This window comes from Emydura macquarii, unplaced genomic scaffold (genome assembly GCF_026122565.2).
Source record: "Emydura macquarii macquarii isolate MOO-44397 ecotype Brisbane River unplaced genomic scaffold, CSIRO-AGI_Emac_v2 contig_587, whole genome shotgun sequence".
In the NCBI taxonomy this organism is placed as follows: Eukaryota; Metazoa; Chordata; order Testudines; family Chelidae; genus Emydura; species Emydura macquarii.
Genome location: NW_027130724.1, coordinates 1,896,974 through 1,914,118, shown reverse-complemented (window position 1 = coordinate 1,914,118; position 17,145 = coordinate 1,896,974). Strand labels below are relative to the sequence as shown.

The following is a 17,145-nucleotide window of genomic DNA, read 5'->3' as shown; positions in this document are numbered from 1 at the left end:
TAGCTAAGTGTGATGTGGTGTACCAGGCCCTTTGAAGCCTCCTGCTAGAGGCCTCAATGTCCTACCATATCCCGTCCCAGAAAGGAACAGTGGAAGTGAGTCCTCCAAGCAGCCTAGAGAGGCTGCATCCCATGCAGCCAATTAGAGGGGATGCAGGGAGCAGCCAATCCAGGCCCAGCAGGCCCATATAAAAAGCACTGCAGTGGCCAGTAGAGGTTAGTTGCTGCCTAGAGACAGAGGAGTAAAGCTGGTGTTCCTGGGCAGCTGAAGGACCTTGGACAGAACAGTTGCTGGTAGGGACTGGGAGAGTAAGAAGGTGCTCCTGGCTAACTGATTGGGAATCAACCAGGACAAGGCCCTGAGGTAAGGGTGAAGAATGTGCTAGGGCTGCAGGGAAGGGGCCCAGGGAATCATAGCAACAATGCAGTTTAGTTAAAGGGACACAGTGGATGACTGCTATCTATAAGGTGTCTGGGCTGAGTCTGTAGTAGTGGGTAGACCCTTGTCCCCCTCCCATTAGCCACTGGGGGTGTGGTCTGGATATCAAACTGTGATACACCCCTGGAAAGGGAACTGAATTGTTTCATAGTCTAGCTGGAGAACTGGGGCCAAAAAGAACTAGAGGAGTGAAGAATCTCTGGGGAGGGAGCCCTGTGGGCATGGCCCTACACCAGGATTGGGATTGTCTGAGGATCGAGGGACCATTTGAGAAAGATACCAGAAGGGGCTGAAAGACAGTTTGAACCAGGGTACTGTGATAGGCCCTTCTGGATTTAAACCCTTCTGGGGTATATCTAGTTATTGTTTCACATACAGACTGTGTGAGACTCAGCTGGAGGGCTGTGTCACTGAAGACTCACCAAAAAGCAGAGAGAAAGTGCAGGCAGAAGCACTTGGCCCTTGTGAGAGGGGAATGACATCCCATTACACAAAGAAAGGGCTATACAACGTAGCAGAATACCAGACAAACCAGGCCTTAGCAGCAGTGTGTGTGGAAGCTGCTATCCATGTGCATACCAGTATAAACTGTATAGGATATTGTTGTAGAATAGATTATATATAGAGGAAGTGAGCATATGGGATTCATTTAACTCTAGTAGTTAAGGCATGAGGTGCTCATTCCTCTTCCTTTCACTCTTTCTTAACTAGATCAAAGGTCTTCCCTATTTTAACATGTTAGTTCACAAGTCAGTATCTGAATCAATCAGAAAATTAATCAAATGTCTAAAAACTGGATGTGCTGAGTCAATGGCAATAACTTCAACCATTAGCTTGAGCAATGTTGTAATGGGCTGTGCTAGGAACTCCCGCATTTAAAATACAGCTCTGATATATATCCTTCCTGAGTGATCTAGGTCACTTTGCTCCTGCTTCAGTTGCCCTGTAAATGGGGATGACACCCCCCTGCCTCACGGGTTGGGAAAGGGCTGATTAGTGATGGGTCACTTCCTTCCAGACTAAATAATTCTCCACAGAAAGGAGAGAGGAAGGGATGATGATCATAATGACGAAAGGAACAATGTCTCAGACCACTTCTTTCTCTCTCATGTACTGTGGCTGTGAGAGGTGAGCACACACAACCGCACCCAGAAGATTGATCAGAGGGGCGGAATGCACTTAGATGGGTCAGGCTGAAGGCCCATGAGGTGCACACACAAAAGCAGATTTTGCTGCTCCACAAACTAGCATGTGCCCATGTCCATTCTCCATGTCAGAAGGCAGGTTCTGGAAAGCAGGGAGCTGCAGGCTGTAGTTAACATAAGGATCTGGTTGCTGCCGTGTTCATTTTTATTTAAACATGGTGTATAAACGAAAGCTCTGTAGTGTTAGAACAACACATACCTGCAAGAAACATGCAAGACTCCCTTCAAAATGAAATGGCCCTTTCAATTCCATGACATTCTGTTCTCCACTTGCAATCCCCAATTTCCTACTTTGCTGCCATCTGATCCCTCTTTCCTTTGTCTCCCATCCCATCCACACCCTACTTTCTCCTGCTATTAACATAGGCACTTCTGCACTCCAACCATTACGTGCTGTCAGCACTTGCATGAAAATGCCCAGCAGGAAATCTAGTCACTTCTGCCACCAGTTTCAGGCTGTAAAGAAGTCACTTGTCTCTCCTTTGGCATTTTGGCCTGTGAGCCACAACACTATGGCTCCTCATTGCTAGCTGTGGAATTATTTTACCTCTGTCTTTTCACGCTGGTACAGAAATACATGCCAGGGAAATTTCCTGCTGCCCTTGTTGAGAACTGCATTGGCAGCAAGATGTTTCAGCATGGGTCACAGCCCTGGGTCTGACAAAGTAACACATCTCTTTATATATGAATATCTAAGCTACCAGCCCTGTGGCTTTCCATAGGATTTCCCTGAAGGATGGATGGGCAGCACCTAAGCATCCCTGTGGAATTAAAACTCATAATAGGACTGGTTCAATAAAGGGGGAATGAACAGGAGTGCTGGTAAGAGACTGATCTATGCTTCCTGATGCCAGTTGCATGGAAGGGCGAAGGAACTACAAAAGACAATTTATGACTAGGGCAGGGGGCAGTAGACACTGACACCAGTGGCTGCTGTTACATTGGGGGGAGGGGGGAGAGGATGTTCATGCCAGATGTGAAAACACAAGAGAATTACCACGAACTAGTCTCCAACAGCAGTTCAGTAACTGAAGCTTGCAGAGTGACTTCAGCTGTATGCTGCCTTTAGTAGCAGCAAGTTTAAAGTGAAGTGGACCTCACAGAAATTAAACAAAGGCCTAATCTGGCTAAACCACACTGTTTTGTAGATGACTCTCCCTTCAAGTGTGTGGCTATGTGCAGATAGTCTCAAACATACATTCATGTCCCTGCTCCCTTGGGTATTTATATGGTTCCTCTTACTATACTATTTGAGCTTCTCACAATCTTTAATGTATTTACCCTCACTACACCCCTGTGAGATAGGGAAGTGCTATTATCATCCTGTTACAGATGGGGATTTGAGAAACTGTGACTTGCCATAGATTGTGCAGTAAGGTTGTAGCAAACAGGGAATTGAACCTACATTTCCAGAGTCCCAGGTTAGAACCATAATCACTGGAGAATCCTTCCCCTCCTCAGAATGAGAAGGGGTTATGTCCCTCTCTGCTTTCATATTATGATTTTTATTTTTAAAAAGTAAAATAGTGGGGGGGTGGGAGGGTCTGCTCATTTACACTAGGAATTAAATCATGTTCACCTTTTTCTTAAACTCTGTGGCCGGTTGATGAACTGCTAATAAGATTATGTGAAACCTGAGCAACTGAATGGGGAAGGGAGCTGTTAAAATAGTGTTTGGCTTTGCCAAGACTTATTTAACTCAGATGCCTAACAAACCACTGGGAAAAAGGATGTCTTTGCAAGTTTTACCACCTCTGATGCTGAGAAAGCTCTTACTTCAATTCTGTGGTCTAAGATCTCCAAACAAAATTCAGGAATTGCTTCCAGTCATTTTTAAGAAAGAAAAGAGCTCTTTAAAAATCAGTCCAACTAATCAAGCCTTTCAGGCTTTCTCTTTACAGTTCTGTTTTCTCATTGCTGATGACCTTTAAATGGCTCATCCAGCCTTAATCTGATTAGATTCTTTGTATGGATCCTTATGGGAGCTCTCAGGGCTTTGCCTCTCCAGCCAATCCACTCTGTGCATAGGGGCTAGGCATGAAATCCTGTTTGATCCTGTTTATAATCACAGAAGTCACCTCTGCAGGGATAGGACAGCAGACTCTCCAGTTTAGTAATTCTGAATGTTTAGGGTGTAGGGCAATAGAGCCCTTCTCCTTTAAGGTTACTGTTCAAATGTAGCCCAGGCCAGTCCTATGGGAAAGGTGGAAGGAAATAGACTGGCCAAGACATGGAGCTGGGAGGGGGCAACATCTGAACATTCCCATTGCTGGACTTGTCAGGCATCTCTTGCCCTGGGAAGTCACAGTTCAGCCTGATGCAAAAGGCCCATCTTCTCCTGGGATCGAAGTCACAATGGCACTCATGTGGGGCTTTGTTCCCAGTTGGGGCTTGTCAGGGTGATTCTTACACTCTTCAAATCTACATTGCTTTGGGGACTCTTGTTTTCCTCCAGAGCTGTCTCTTCTTTACCCCTGCTGCTGACCCAGCCCCTGTTTGGAGGTCGCCTGTGCAGCCACTGAATTAGCTGGGGGTTTTGTAATAGGGGCTCCAGATTGATGCCGTCTCATCCATCTCCTGTAGGAAACAGCACCTTTATTAAGCAATCTGACTGTTTGCATTGACTGAGTGCTCTGGCTTTTCCCTCTCTGCCCCCTGTTACCTTTCTATAAGCAGGTTTGTTTCTCGCACTTCCTGGTTCCCTGCTTTCCATAATTCGTCAGGCCCCATTTGCCGTTTCCATCCAGCTCAGCTCTGAAATTGCAGCTTGTTCTTCCCAAGGCCTCAGTGATCTTTCATCCTCTGGAACAGTTTTAGATGCTGGCTCCCTAGCACCATGTGCTGAGGTCAGGAACTGGAGCTGATACATTCCCTCCTTTTAGCCACATGAGCATGCAAAACTCCTAGATGCCAAACTGGACTTGGCAAAAGAATGCTCCTATCTACTCCCCTGACTAGCAGACTGAGGTGCTAGTGGCCACTTCTTGTTGTTCAGTATCTGGGCTAATTTCTCAAAGCAGAATAATAACTCCTGTTATCACACCTTTCCTCCCCAGGGACAGATTATATGCCTACCATTTTTTTAGAGGTGCTGAGCACCACCAATTCCCCCAATGAAGCTGTGGCTCAGCACCTCTGAAAATTCAGCCAAATATGCAATGCTTCCCCTATGGAAGATATGCAGCCATCTGAGGTGGAAGGCAGCAGGGCCCAGGTTCTCAAAGGTAGTTAGCCACCTAACTCCCATTGATCTAACAGCCCCCAGCAACACTACCCAAAGGCTTAGAAGTGAAGAACAATGCTGTACATATTGGAAATGGCATGGGGAAGTCAGGGTGGCAAAATTAAACCACAGATATTGGGATTTGGGCACGACACTACTGCTAATGCTCTTCTCTGGCCAAAACTGCCATGGCCTCTATCAGCAGCTCACTTGCCAGCCTGAGCTGTGTGGAGCCCCTGCAACTCCTACCGGAACTGACAGGAGGATGACAGTTGCTCAGAACCTCCTAGGACCAAGCTACAGCTCCAGAGTTGATGAGAGAAATGGTTTGCCATATTTTTGGGGGGGGACCCCAAAATCAGTGGTGACAGGGCAACTTTGCTTGTAACATCTTGCTGAAGGTTGCACAGTGAATCAGTACTAGAATCAGGCCTGGAACCCAGGAGTATTTCTGCACAGCAAAGAAAAAGCTACGGCTGGCCCTTGCCAGCTGGCTGGGGCTTGGACTGCGGGGCTGTTTCACTGCTGTGTAGACTTCCAGGCTGGGGCCCAAGCTCTGAGATCCTTCTACAGGGTCCTAGAGCCCAGTCTCCAGCCTGAGCCAGGAAGTCTATGCAGCAATGAAACAGCCCCCTGAGCCCAAGTCCGCTGACATGGGCTAGCTGAGGGTGTCTAGTTGCAGTGCAGGCATGTTCAAGGAGTTCTGACTCTGTGTTTGCTGTTCTAACTACTAGAAAACACAATGAGGTGGCAGTTCTGTCTTTTTTTTTTTTATTTATTTTTTTTTTTATTTTTTATTGAAAGCAGTAAAAAAAATCACAGGCAGATCCACAGAGTTCAGCCCCAGTCTCCAAAAGGTTCCACAACCCAGCATCTCTGTGCACACTGCACTGCAAATGCCACCACATGGATGCTGGCCTGTTACAGGGTTAATCCTTTTCCTGTGTAGCACACTACTGATGTCTGTCTTTAGCCATTTGTCAGTGTAAAGAGCATTGAGGGATTCTAAGCAGTTCTGAGCACCCTTCTCTACCCCCAAACCCCATATATGCGTGCGCACACACACACACACACACACACACACACACTTTGCTAATAGCAAATCACAGGAAGAAGTGAATGGAGCTGGCCCCCAGGCTCTAATTATTCCCAAGGTAAATGGTATGTCAGGGCATAGGGAGCATAAGGCAGCCCTCCTGCAGTTCTGCAGCATCCATGTTCAGTGCAGCTGCTGTATTATCACTGTGCAGCCAGCGGCCCCTGTAGAATAACTGCAATGCTGGCTGGAGCCCTGCCCCCTCCCCCCCAGCTCTTTTAAGTAAATGGAGAAGAGTAAGGGCCTGATTCTCCAGGATGTTGGGCAGAGTCCTTTACCCTAGTGCAAAGGAAGTGTGAAACACTATCCTGCTGATCTGGCAGTGGCTCAAATCCACCCTGCAAAAGTATAAATGATCACACAAGGTGCAAGGTCAGGGAGAGTTGGGTCCATAGTCCCTACAGAGGCCAAGGAGGTATAACCTTCCCCTCCCACCCCCAGCCAGGAAAGCACAGGGAGGCTCATGGGCCCCACCCCCAGAGCTCTCCTTTGATGCTGGAAAGGAATGTTAGCAAAAATGCCCTAGTGTAGGGGCTGCCTGAGTTTCACACCTGCCATTCCTTACCATCTGTCTGGAATAGCCTGAGCTTTCCACTCCCCATGCTGCAGCTGAAACTCTCTCCACCCCATTCAAATCCCTTCTTAAACCCAGTTTGTTTGCAAAGCCTTTTCTGTGCTGAGCAGCCCAGTGCTGCCTTTGCATGTGAAATGAATGCTCTAGTATTTGAATGGCTAGCCTGTGCTTTTTGTTGGTTTTGAGTTAGACTACAAGGGCCAGACTTTCCAAAGAGCTCCTCTCCCATTCAGGCATCTAAATTAAGTGGCCAGATTGTCAGAGGTGCTCTGCAGCAGTGCCTGAATTGGAGAAGAGCCCTTTTGAAAACCAGGCCTTAAGTCCTGGGTAATGCAGGGACCCCATCTCTGTGTGCTCAGTACAATGTATGTTTATGGTGCTATATTAATAATATTGGCATTTGGGCTGTTCTCCATCCAGAGCTAACATTGCTTTAATATCATATCACTAAAGTATTGGACCAGTCAGTGTCACGTGCAATCTGTGATGTATTTAACAACACAGGCAACTGAGTTGATCTCAGAATCCTTGTATCAATCTGTGAAAGCCTGTATGCCCAAATAAATGACTGACATGAGTTAAATCCAGTGCTACCACCTGCTAAGTGGCAGGGCACACTGAGCATACGCTGAGACACCAGTTAAATTATTCCTGGCCTTCTGGCAAAGCTACTGTGCTATATACAGCCAAACAGAACCACCCCATGTCCATTGTAAGTGGGATGCGGGGCGGGGGATGAGTTATGCTGAGGCTAATGAACTAAAGAGCAGGTAGTGAGACTACAGGGGCCTGCACAGGAACCAAGCCGCACAGAGGTGTTCAGTGATGCCTTACTGGAATGCTTTTCCCGCTCACTGCCTTGAGCTGCTGACCAAATTAGAGTACTCAGTAAGTATAGCTGGGGCTATGAGGGGCAGGGGGACTGGAGTCCCCACTGGTCAGAGTAAGGAGGCATGTTAGCCTCTGCTCTATTGTCATTGTAGATAGACAGGATGGGCAGCCATCCCTAGTGACTGAAATCAGCTGATACAGCCTGGGAAGCAGCAGATTTAAGTGGAGGCAGCAGTCTCTCTCTGCTGGCCTTTCAATGTCCTATGCTTTAAGGGAGCTGGCACTCAAGCTGAGACCTGCACATTCCACAGGCAGCAGCTGTATCTGAAAGGGAGCTTTACTCCAACACAGCAGTAGCAACCGTGGATACGTCTACACTGTAACGTAAGCCCAGGGTTAGTGGGACTTGAGTCCATGGATCCCGGGTTTGACAACCCAGGGCTTGACTGTCCACACTCATTAGTGACCCTAAGTTAAGAATTTTTGAGCCTGGGCCCCACACCGGGTGCTAGTGTCCACACTGGAGAACACAGATTCGCATCCAACAAACCATATGCCAGACTACCTAGTGCCCTCCTGCAATGCAGCTGCTCTAACCCTTTGTTCGTGGTGTATGGTGGAAAACTTGGCTACCCAGCTTGCACGTCACAGGAAGTTTTGACAGCTTGCCAACGTATCCTCCCGCACCGTCATTTTGGTTTGCACGCTTCCAGCAACTGAAGTCAGCAATATGGAGACATTGTCATTTTAAGAACTTGTCTTGGTTGGGCTTTCATTTCTATTTCAGGAAACAGGCAGAGCTTCCATGAGACGCTGGTGGATGTTTTTGATGGTGGTTTTTGATCCACTGATGGTACCTGATGATGGAGTTAATGATGGAAGAGCAGGATGCTACAGACTTAAACTGGAACTGACTGATGCTGCTCACAACTCTTGATATAGCCACTGATAATCCCTATGTAGATTGGCACTTCTGGAGCAGGGCCACAAGTGCAGACTAGTGGGATCACATTATCCACCAAACGTAGGATGATCAGCAATGGCTTTCAAATGAAGCAAGCTACATTTCTGGAGCTCTGTGAGCTGACCCTGACCCTCCAGCATCATGACACATGCATAAGGGCAACCATACTGGTCCAGAATCAAATTGCTATAAGCATGTGGAAGCTGGCTACCAGACTGCTACAGGTCCGTTGCTAATCAATTTGGTATTGGAAAATCAACTGTGGGTAAAGTGGTGGTGGAGGTTTCTGAGGTGATCAAGCACATGATTTACCCAACAGTGATGGGTATAGACAATATCCCAGAAGTAATATCGGTATTGAGAGAATGGGCTTTCCAAACTGCACCAAGGTCATTGATATGACTTATGTGCCCATAGCTTGTCTTCCTAAGGAGCACATGAGTACAGAAACCACAAAGGATAATACTCCATTGTTATGCAGGCCACTGTGGACTACAGAGGCCAATTTATGGATGCCAACATGGGCTGCATTGGAAAGGTTCATGATGCCAGGGTTTTCAGCCAGTCAGGAGTCTTTCTTTATGGACAGGCTGGTACCCTATTTTCACCAAATGATGTCATAAAGAGAATTACTGTCCTCCACATTTATTGTGAGGGATCCCATGAGCCCCCTCTTGCCTTAGCTTATGAAACCATATCCTGCTATCAGAGGGCTTGACAAAAGGTGGTTTAATTACACTCAGCAGTTGCTGGCAGATTGAAATCCTGCTGGCACTATTTGAAGACCGATTTGGATTCCACAATGCTGTCCACATTAGTGTGCAGAACACTGCAGGCTACAATCTTTGTGTAGCCAAAGGTGAGCCTTTTCCCCTGGAAAGGAACTATGAAAATAAAGGATTGCTGAGCAACCAGAAAGTGCCCCGATCAAAGCTGGAGCAAGATGCACCCAAGCAACAGAAATCAGGGGTGCTTTGTGCTCCCGTACTAGGGATTTGCAGAGGCTAATGGAGAATAGTACATTTAGTAATGTTCTTGTACAGTAAGGTTTACAGTAAATGAGGCACTAACACATCACACAATGAAAGGGGGGAGGTAAGGTTACTGTACACAGTGAATGGAGGGAGGTATTGACTGCCATGAATTTTTTTATTTTGAATGACATAACTGTTAATGCAACAGGGACAACTGTCCACTTACATTACTGATTGATATACATAGAAGAGTTTATTGCCATTAGTACATTGTGTCTTACAGTGTGTATTTTGCATAATAAAAATCAACAGAGTAAGACACACAATGGGTAAGCTGTATCCGAACACAATTCCTCATTAGCTCTAACAAAATGCAAGCCTTTATTTGTATTACAACAATAACAATATTAAAGCAGTGCCAGTCAGGCCAACTGCCATTAGAACACCAAACCAACAGTAATTAACCAACCCCACAATCACTAAAAAAAATGGAGTGCATTAACCAAACATTAAATAGTGCCGCCAACAACATCGCCCTCCCCTAAAACCCTAATTTTGCATGTCTGTAGGCATGGTCTCCTTTTTCTTTCTCATGTGTTTAGCTTGTACTCGCTGCTGCTCCAAGAGTGGGGAGGCCAGCAGGCGCAGTGGCAGACTGCAAGGGAGAAAGGGATGGAAAAGGCTGGGGTAGAGTTACCCTGTCCAGCTGCTGTTAAGGCATGGATACAGGGGCCACCCAACCATCAGAACCACTTTGTCTTGGACTGAGCCAAGGTGGTACAGAGATCCAGGCTTCTGCTGGAGTAGGCACAAGCTGATGAAGTACAATGGCCAACAGAGGTTGAAGTGCCTGCCATAAAAGAGATATTGTCTCAGTGGTCCACAAATGGTTCAGTGCATCAGCACACACATGCACTCAAAATCCCTATGGAATCTCAAAGACAAAAACTGATACTTTGCAAACCTGAACTGCTGTGGGAGGAAAGGAATGCTTCACTTCTAGAAGCTTTGTAGACCCGAGTGGGTTAATAGCAGTAACAGGAGTACACAGAGAATGGTAAGTTAAAAACCCCAATTAAAAAAAAATTGCAGACCACCAGGGGTTTGGGGAGTAGGGAGATGGCCACATCAGCCTTCTCTATCATTTCAGGCAATCCACATGTTGGAGGACATAAAAATTTGTGTAGTTCAGGAATGGCAAAGATATTTTATTCCAAACTTCCAATGGCAAGCCACGCATGTATGCCACCAAAGTAGTCAAATTTATGGTGACTGAAAAGCACATCTATGAGTGGAGTGGGCTGGCCACAGACCAAGGTGGCCCTGGAGAATAGGCCCTACTTGAAATGTGACTACTTATCTGTTGATGGAAAAGTTTGCAGCTATCAGCACCCAGGAGGGGCAAAATTCAGAGGAATCCGTAGGCAGCTGAGTTAGCATCCACAGGGATTACAGTTTCCCCCAGTTCCTGATACAGCTTTTAATGACTGCAGACAAACACACATACAGACTCGCAAAGAACTCCAAACTCATGCACCCTCCCAGGCATATTTCTGGACTGCGTACAAACCCCCAGCTGTATTTCAGACAAATAATTTTGTCATCCAGGGACCAAATGGACTACATTTTGCATAAATGGACTGTATTTCAACCTCCCACACCTCACATCCAGGACAATTCACTGTTTACAGGTGTCTTGTTAGACCATTGTGTTAGTAGGGAGCTGCATACTGACAGGGAAGGCAATGGAAAGTTATTTTTAACTCCCCAGCACATCTTAGCAAGAATTTATGAGTTTCTAGTAAAACTTCATTTTTAAAGGATTGTTTCACTCTTCGGGCATCTTGGTCTCCATTTTTAATTCCAGGTGGCTGGGAGGTGTGTGTGAGAGAACAGCAAGGGGCAGGTGTGCAATCCACCATTAGTGGATACCCGCTGCTGCCCATGATTTGTAATAGCTTTTGCATTGGTTCATAACCCAGAAATCCTTCCCATTCCTATATTAATATAAACCAGTGTTTCTCAATTAAATTTGGCCATGGAACCTTTTAGAACTCGATAAATAATTGCGGAACCCCCCAAACTCTTAACAGTATTTTTACATATGGGGCCAAAAAAAATGTCAAAATAAGCAAATTATATACCAGCATTTCTCAATTAAATTACACGCATACTCGATATCCTCCGCCGAAAAATCCGGGACATCTTCCCTTTTTCAGCGGCACAGAGAACAGCTTCTCTCGGCGGCGCGATGCCACTTCCTTGCGGAACCCTAACAGTGTTCCCCTGGAACCCCAGGGTTCCGCAGAACACCAATTGAGAAACACCGATATAAACAAACATGAAGCCGGAAACTTATCAGGCTCCGGGGGTGAGGTCTGTGTCTTCCATTTCTGCAGGCAGTTCTGTGGCAGGCTGTGCCTCATGGGGCATCAAAAAGATCCTCATGGACCTAGGATGTGCTGCAGATGCTCCAGCGATATAAAACCCCCTTGGAGATCGGTTCCAGCTCCAGAGTCTCTTCGCTAGCCTGAGCCAGCACCCGCTGGGTCCCCTCCAGTCCTATATTGGATTTGGGGATCAGAAGATCGCCATGTTGGCTGACGAGGCCATCAGGAAGCTCTACTGGCTCAGTGGCTGGTGCCGTACTGAGCACTTGGTCAAACTCCTCGTAAAAGGAGAAGGCTGACGGCGAGTTCCGAGAGGTGCAGTTCTCATCCCTAGGTTTCTGCTGGTTGGTTTTGAGCCACTCAGTCCGCTTCCTGCTCTGATCTGCTCTGGTCACCGGTCCAGTGAATCCCCACCACTGCCAGCCTCTTGGTTGTCTCCTAGTATATGTAGTCATTTTTGGTATACTTGCTAAAACTGAACTTTTTGTTCACCTCACACCAAAAAGTCACCAAAATTTGGCCATGTCCCCATGACCAGGGAGCAGCGTGCTTGGCAAAGGACTTCTTCTGGCTGGTGGCCATTGCAAACTCATAAGAAGGTCCATGGTATTTGCTGCTCAGCTGTCAGAATAAAACAGAAGAGTTAAATGCCAAGCTGCTGAACTTGGACACAGGGGGTTGGTTCCATTTCTTAGAGTTGACTGCCTACTCTTGGGATAGAGCGGACAAAGAACACCAGCCCGTTGGCTTGTGGGATAGCATTGATGGACTCTCTGGGACAAAGCTATATCCACACTGCAAAATGATGGAGTTTTGGCCTGAGTTCCAGTGGCACCTGGGCTCAAACCCAGCCACCCTGCAAGGTCATGAACCCTGGGCCTGAGCCAGACAGAATTGTGTGCAGACCAAAGGGTTTTGGGCTTCAGCCTGATGCAGAGCCTGGGTACAGTGCAGTGTAGACATACCCTGGGCCATCTCAGGCAGGGAGGGAGGGTGGTCTTGGGGTTAAGACACTGGACTGGGAGGTGGGAGAATCCACCCACCATTCTCCAGCCTTCAGTGACAATGTGGCTTAAAACAAACACATGCACAACTGCCCTGTTTTACAGATGGGGGAAACTGAGGTGACTTTCCCTAAGTCCCCCAGGGAGCCTGATGGGAAAAGGGGTGTGGCACATGCTAGATGGCGTGGGAGGCCCAGGGATTAGCATGGAATGGGTGAGTAGCATGGATCAGATGATTTTGGGAATGACAACGACCTGATGGGGTGGCAAAGCAGGAGATACACAAGGAATTGCTCCCCAAAAGCCTTAAAGGATTCTGTAGGAGATTTGAGAACCACAGCCACGCACACCTAGCAACGCCCACCCCTTCTCCAGTCACCAGCCTCATCATTTCTGATCACTTAACAAGGTGTCATCCTGGATGAAACCACAGGGCTCTCCTTCCACCCTGTGGCTCCAGCTTTGCTCCTGGCTCTTGCGCTTTACAGTGTAGGTGTAACAATTCTCTGGTTCCCTCACAGTCCTGGGTCCAGTCCAAGAAATAACAATAAAAATCCAACCTTAATGCTTGCCAGTGGCTTCTGGCTTCCACTGCAGCAAAGAGAGGCTAGAGCAGGGGTGAGCAAAGTATGGCCTGCGGGCCGCATACGGCCCATCTGAGCTTTTCATCAGGCCCTCCAGTTCAACCAGTGATCCGCGGAAAAATGCTGTGCGGTGCGGTGGCTGCTCCCTCTCCCAGCCCCACCCTTTCCCCCACCCCTCTCCCACCACGTGGGCCCAGCAGCGGCCTGACTGGAGCCACTCCCGGCCCCAAGCAGCGCTGCGCAGCGGCCACTTCCCCTGTACAGCCCTACCCCTCTGTGTGGCCCACCATACAATTTCTATACGCAGATGTGGCCCTCAAGCCAAAAGGTTTGCCCATCCCTGGGCTAGAGGAACAGGGTGTTGGTGGTCTGTTGACAATACCACCTCTATAATTGGCCAGTGGTTCTGAATGTGGGGACCTCCTCTCTAGAGACTGGGCAGGATTCTGAGGTGGGCTGGGCCTGCTTCACAGACATATCTGATTGCAAAAGGAGACAGTGGGCACCTGACCTCTTAGACTCTTTCAGGCAAAGGGAAGCAGCCCGCGTTGTGAGACCAGAGTCTGAGGGGATGTCTACACAGCAAAGAAAAACCCCTGGTTGGCCCTCACCAGCTGACTCAGGCTTGTGGGGCTGTTTCATTGCTGTGTAAACTTCTGGTCTCAGGCTGGAGTCCATGCTCTGGGACCTTCCCATTCTCAGGGGTCCTAGAGCCCAGATGTCTATACAACAATGAAATGGCCCTGCAGCCTGAGCCAGCCACGGGTATCTAGTTGCTGCGTAGATATACCCTGAGCCTCTCTCGTCATCTGGTCTATCCGGGCTTCATCCCATCACATCACCATAGCCTGATGTGACACTGCATGACCCGAGGCTGAAAGACAGGGTTGGACACAGCACACTGAATCCCATATTTCTCTCCCTACTCCTACCTCTTGCTCCATCTACTCAGCCAGCCTGTGAAAATTCAGCCTGGAGGCCTACTCAGCTGTGTTCCTCTCACACACACTGGAGTGCTAATTGCTGTTAAAATGGTCTTTAAATCTAAACTGGATAAAATGATCCTCTGAAAGCTGCCTGAGTGCAGAAAATGCAAGCCACAAAACTGCAGCCTCCCTTCTAAAGGTCACTGGCCGGGGCTACGCCTCTCTTTATTTTTTCTTTTAATGTTACCCTCCAACTCTGAAGCTGGCCATGGAGATAACTCCTTCAGCCAGTTGGTTCCCAGCAGCTTAGGAAGGTGAAGGTGCTGCTGCCTCTGTAAGAGCAGCCGGATGTCCCCTGCATGCCTGGAAGGTTAGAAGGGCTGCTGATGAGCATAGCTGAAAATCAGTGGGAGGGACAGAATCGCTGTCCTGTTCCAAACTTGGATTTAAGACACATTTAACCCCCTCTCTGCTGGATCTCTCATGTTTATGTTCCACTGAATGCTTGGGTGTAAGTGGTGAGGCCTGGAAAATGCCAAACTGCTGCCACTACCCAGTGAGGCCTGGCAGCACAGGGAGATGGCCTGCTTGTTGCAGGTACCAGCAGGGAAGTAGGTATCTAACTATAAGGGAAAGAATACCGTGGCAGATGCACCCAGCTGCTGTAGGTATCCAGTGAGGGTGAGCAGCCTAGGGAATGTGGAAGGTTCCCAGCAAGGTTGGAGAGGCACGTGCCTGCTGGGGGTAGCCAGTGCATTAGTCATCAGCAGGGAGGCAGTAAGTGAAACCACCCTGGGCTGGGTGTTTTGTTTGCATTAGAAGGCAAAGCCACGTTGTGGTCACAGTGCGCTCCTCCAGAGTTTGCTCTTTGCTCTCAGTGATAGGTTGCCCGTGTTCAAAGGGCAGTCAACGTGTAGCGTCAAAGGTAATAAATGGGACTGTGGGGAGAAGTTGTAACAGGACATGCAGGAGGAAACCCTTCTGGGCAAGCCACCTGTACTGCAGGGATCTGCTGGGTGTTGGATGGGGACTCAACAAATCCTCCCCACTGTCTGGAAATGGCCCCTTTTATTGCATAGCTTGTAGAGAATGTGGATGGTCTGAGGTGATTTCCCCCTGGCCTAGGAGGGGAGGAGGATGTGGGATATAGGTTGCTGGTAGAACAGCAGCCCCCAGGAGGAGCTGATGGGGCAAACTATGGGGCTCTGTTCCCAAAACAGCCTCCACCAGCTAAAGGGTGAAGGGAGCAAGACAGGGCCTCCCACCCCTCCCCACTCTCCTATCAGCCCCACGGAGTCCAGACCAAATCCCAGCAGCTCCTGTGGAGAGCAGCAGCAGGGAGGAGCCTCAGGCACCTGACATTCATTTAATTCTGAACCTTGGCCTCTAGATTTGCAGCTCCCCCACCCAGCCTAATGCACTTTCCTGGCATTGGTTGTTGGTCCCACCCCCCTTTGTCCCTCCCAGTCCATTGTGCTTCTCATCTTACTTTCTTTGCTTTCCTTTTTGCTTCCTCTCCCACTACCAACTGCCCTCCCCCTACTTCAGCAATCTCTATCTCTCCCCAGTCCAACTCCAAGTGCCTCAGCCCCAGACAGTCATGGGTTTTTTGCAGTAATACAAACAAATGCACAAAGAAATGTATGTTCTAAGAAGACCCCCAACTGGCTCACTGTGTCCCCTGGCCCACTGTTTCCGTGCTGTGTCTCACTCCCCTCTCTCTGTGTCTGTTACTTATCTTTTTAGACTGTGAGCTCTTGGGGGGGCAGGAACCCCATCTGTACTATGCATGTGTTGGGTGCCCTGTGCAGAGGGGCCCTGATCCTGCCTGGGGGCTTCGAATGCTACCACAGGACAAATAATTGGAAGGGTAACTGTCCCCAGATTTGCAAGTGAAATGTCTCCTCTGTTTTTGTGTGTCTCCTTCAATGACAGCCATTTCTCCCCTTCCCTTCTGAGGTACCCTGACAGTCACAATGGCAATGCCTTTCTGTTGGGCATACTACCATCTACAGGGAAGGAGAGAGCATTGCAGATAACTCAGCAGGGTGCATCCTTCTTCCCTGCATGCAGTGCTGGGCACTTCAGCTAAGCTGCTCTAAGAGGAGCAGGGAGTGGTGGCACAAAGGGGCTGGCAGCCTATATGTTTGGCTACAGTGGCCCAGATTATTTATGTCATACACCCTTTAGGACTTGCTGTAGTGATTCCACTAAAGTCAGAGGGGGAGGGGGGAAGGAGAGAGATGGGCATGTGCATCTTGCCTTCTAGGGAGTGACCTATAAAGAAGACATGCTAGGTACGCCCTAATGTTTTTGACAGCTAACAGAGCAGATGGTCCTGTGATCTATACTTTATGCTGTGTTTGCGTGCACGCGCTTTAGCTGACAGCTGTAATGTCTGCGGTTATAGATTCATTCTAAGTGTTGTGTTGGTGGAGGATGAAAGTCAGCCATATGGGGCCAAATTCATCCTTGGGGTAACTCCACAGTGATGAAGGGAAAAAAAGGATAGCTTCATAATTTCTCACTCAGATCTCAGTACTATGAGCCTGGTCCAAAGTCCACTGAGGTTGAAAGCAGTCCTTCAATAAATTTTGTCTCAGACTCTGTCAGTGAAGATCAAAGCCTGAAAAATCAAAAGAGAGATGCCAGAAAACCAACACAGAATAGGGCACTTCTCCTTCTTACCTCCCAGCCTCCAGATTTCCAGTGGGAGCCCCGCCAGGTCACCCCTGCGCTTTCATTTTTCCCAGGTCATCGCGGAAAACAGCCTGCTTGAGCCCAGGAAAAAGGTTCTCTGCTGCTCCAGCAGGGCTGTGCACCCCACTGCTATAGTCGGGATTGCATTTATTTTCACTTCCCATTTATTTATAACACTCTAAAACACTTACATATCATTTCTTTCCATGCCAGCTGTGCGTCCGTGGCAAACATTT

General features: G+C 48.1%; 1 long non-coding RNA gene across 1 annotated transcript; it reads left to right on the top strand.

The window, feature by feature from the left end:
• The first annotated feature begins 229 nt into the window (after nt 1-229).
• LOC137148037 (uncharacterized) lies at nt 230-9,988 on the top strand. Its single transcript, XR_010918423.1, has 2 exons — nt 230-363; nt 8,155-9,988. It is a non-coding gene; the product is annotated as an uncharacterized lncRNA (long non-coding RNA).
• Nucleotides 9,989-17,145: the final 7,157 nt, after the last annotated feature.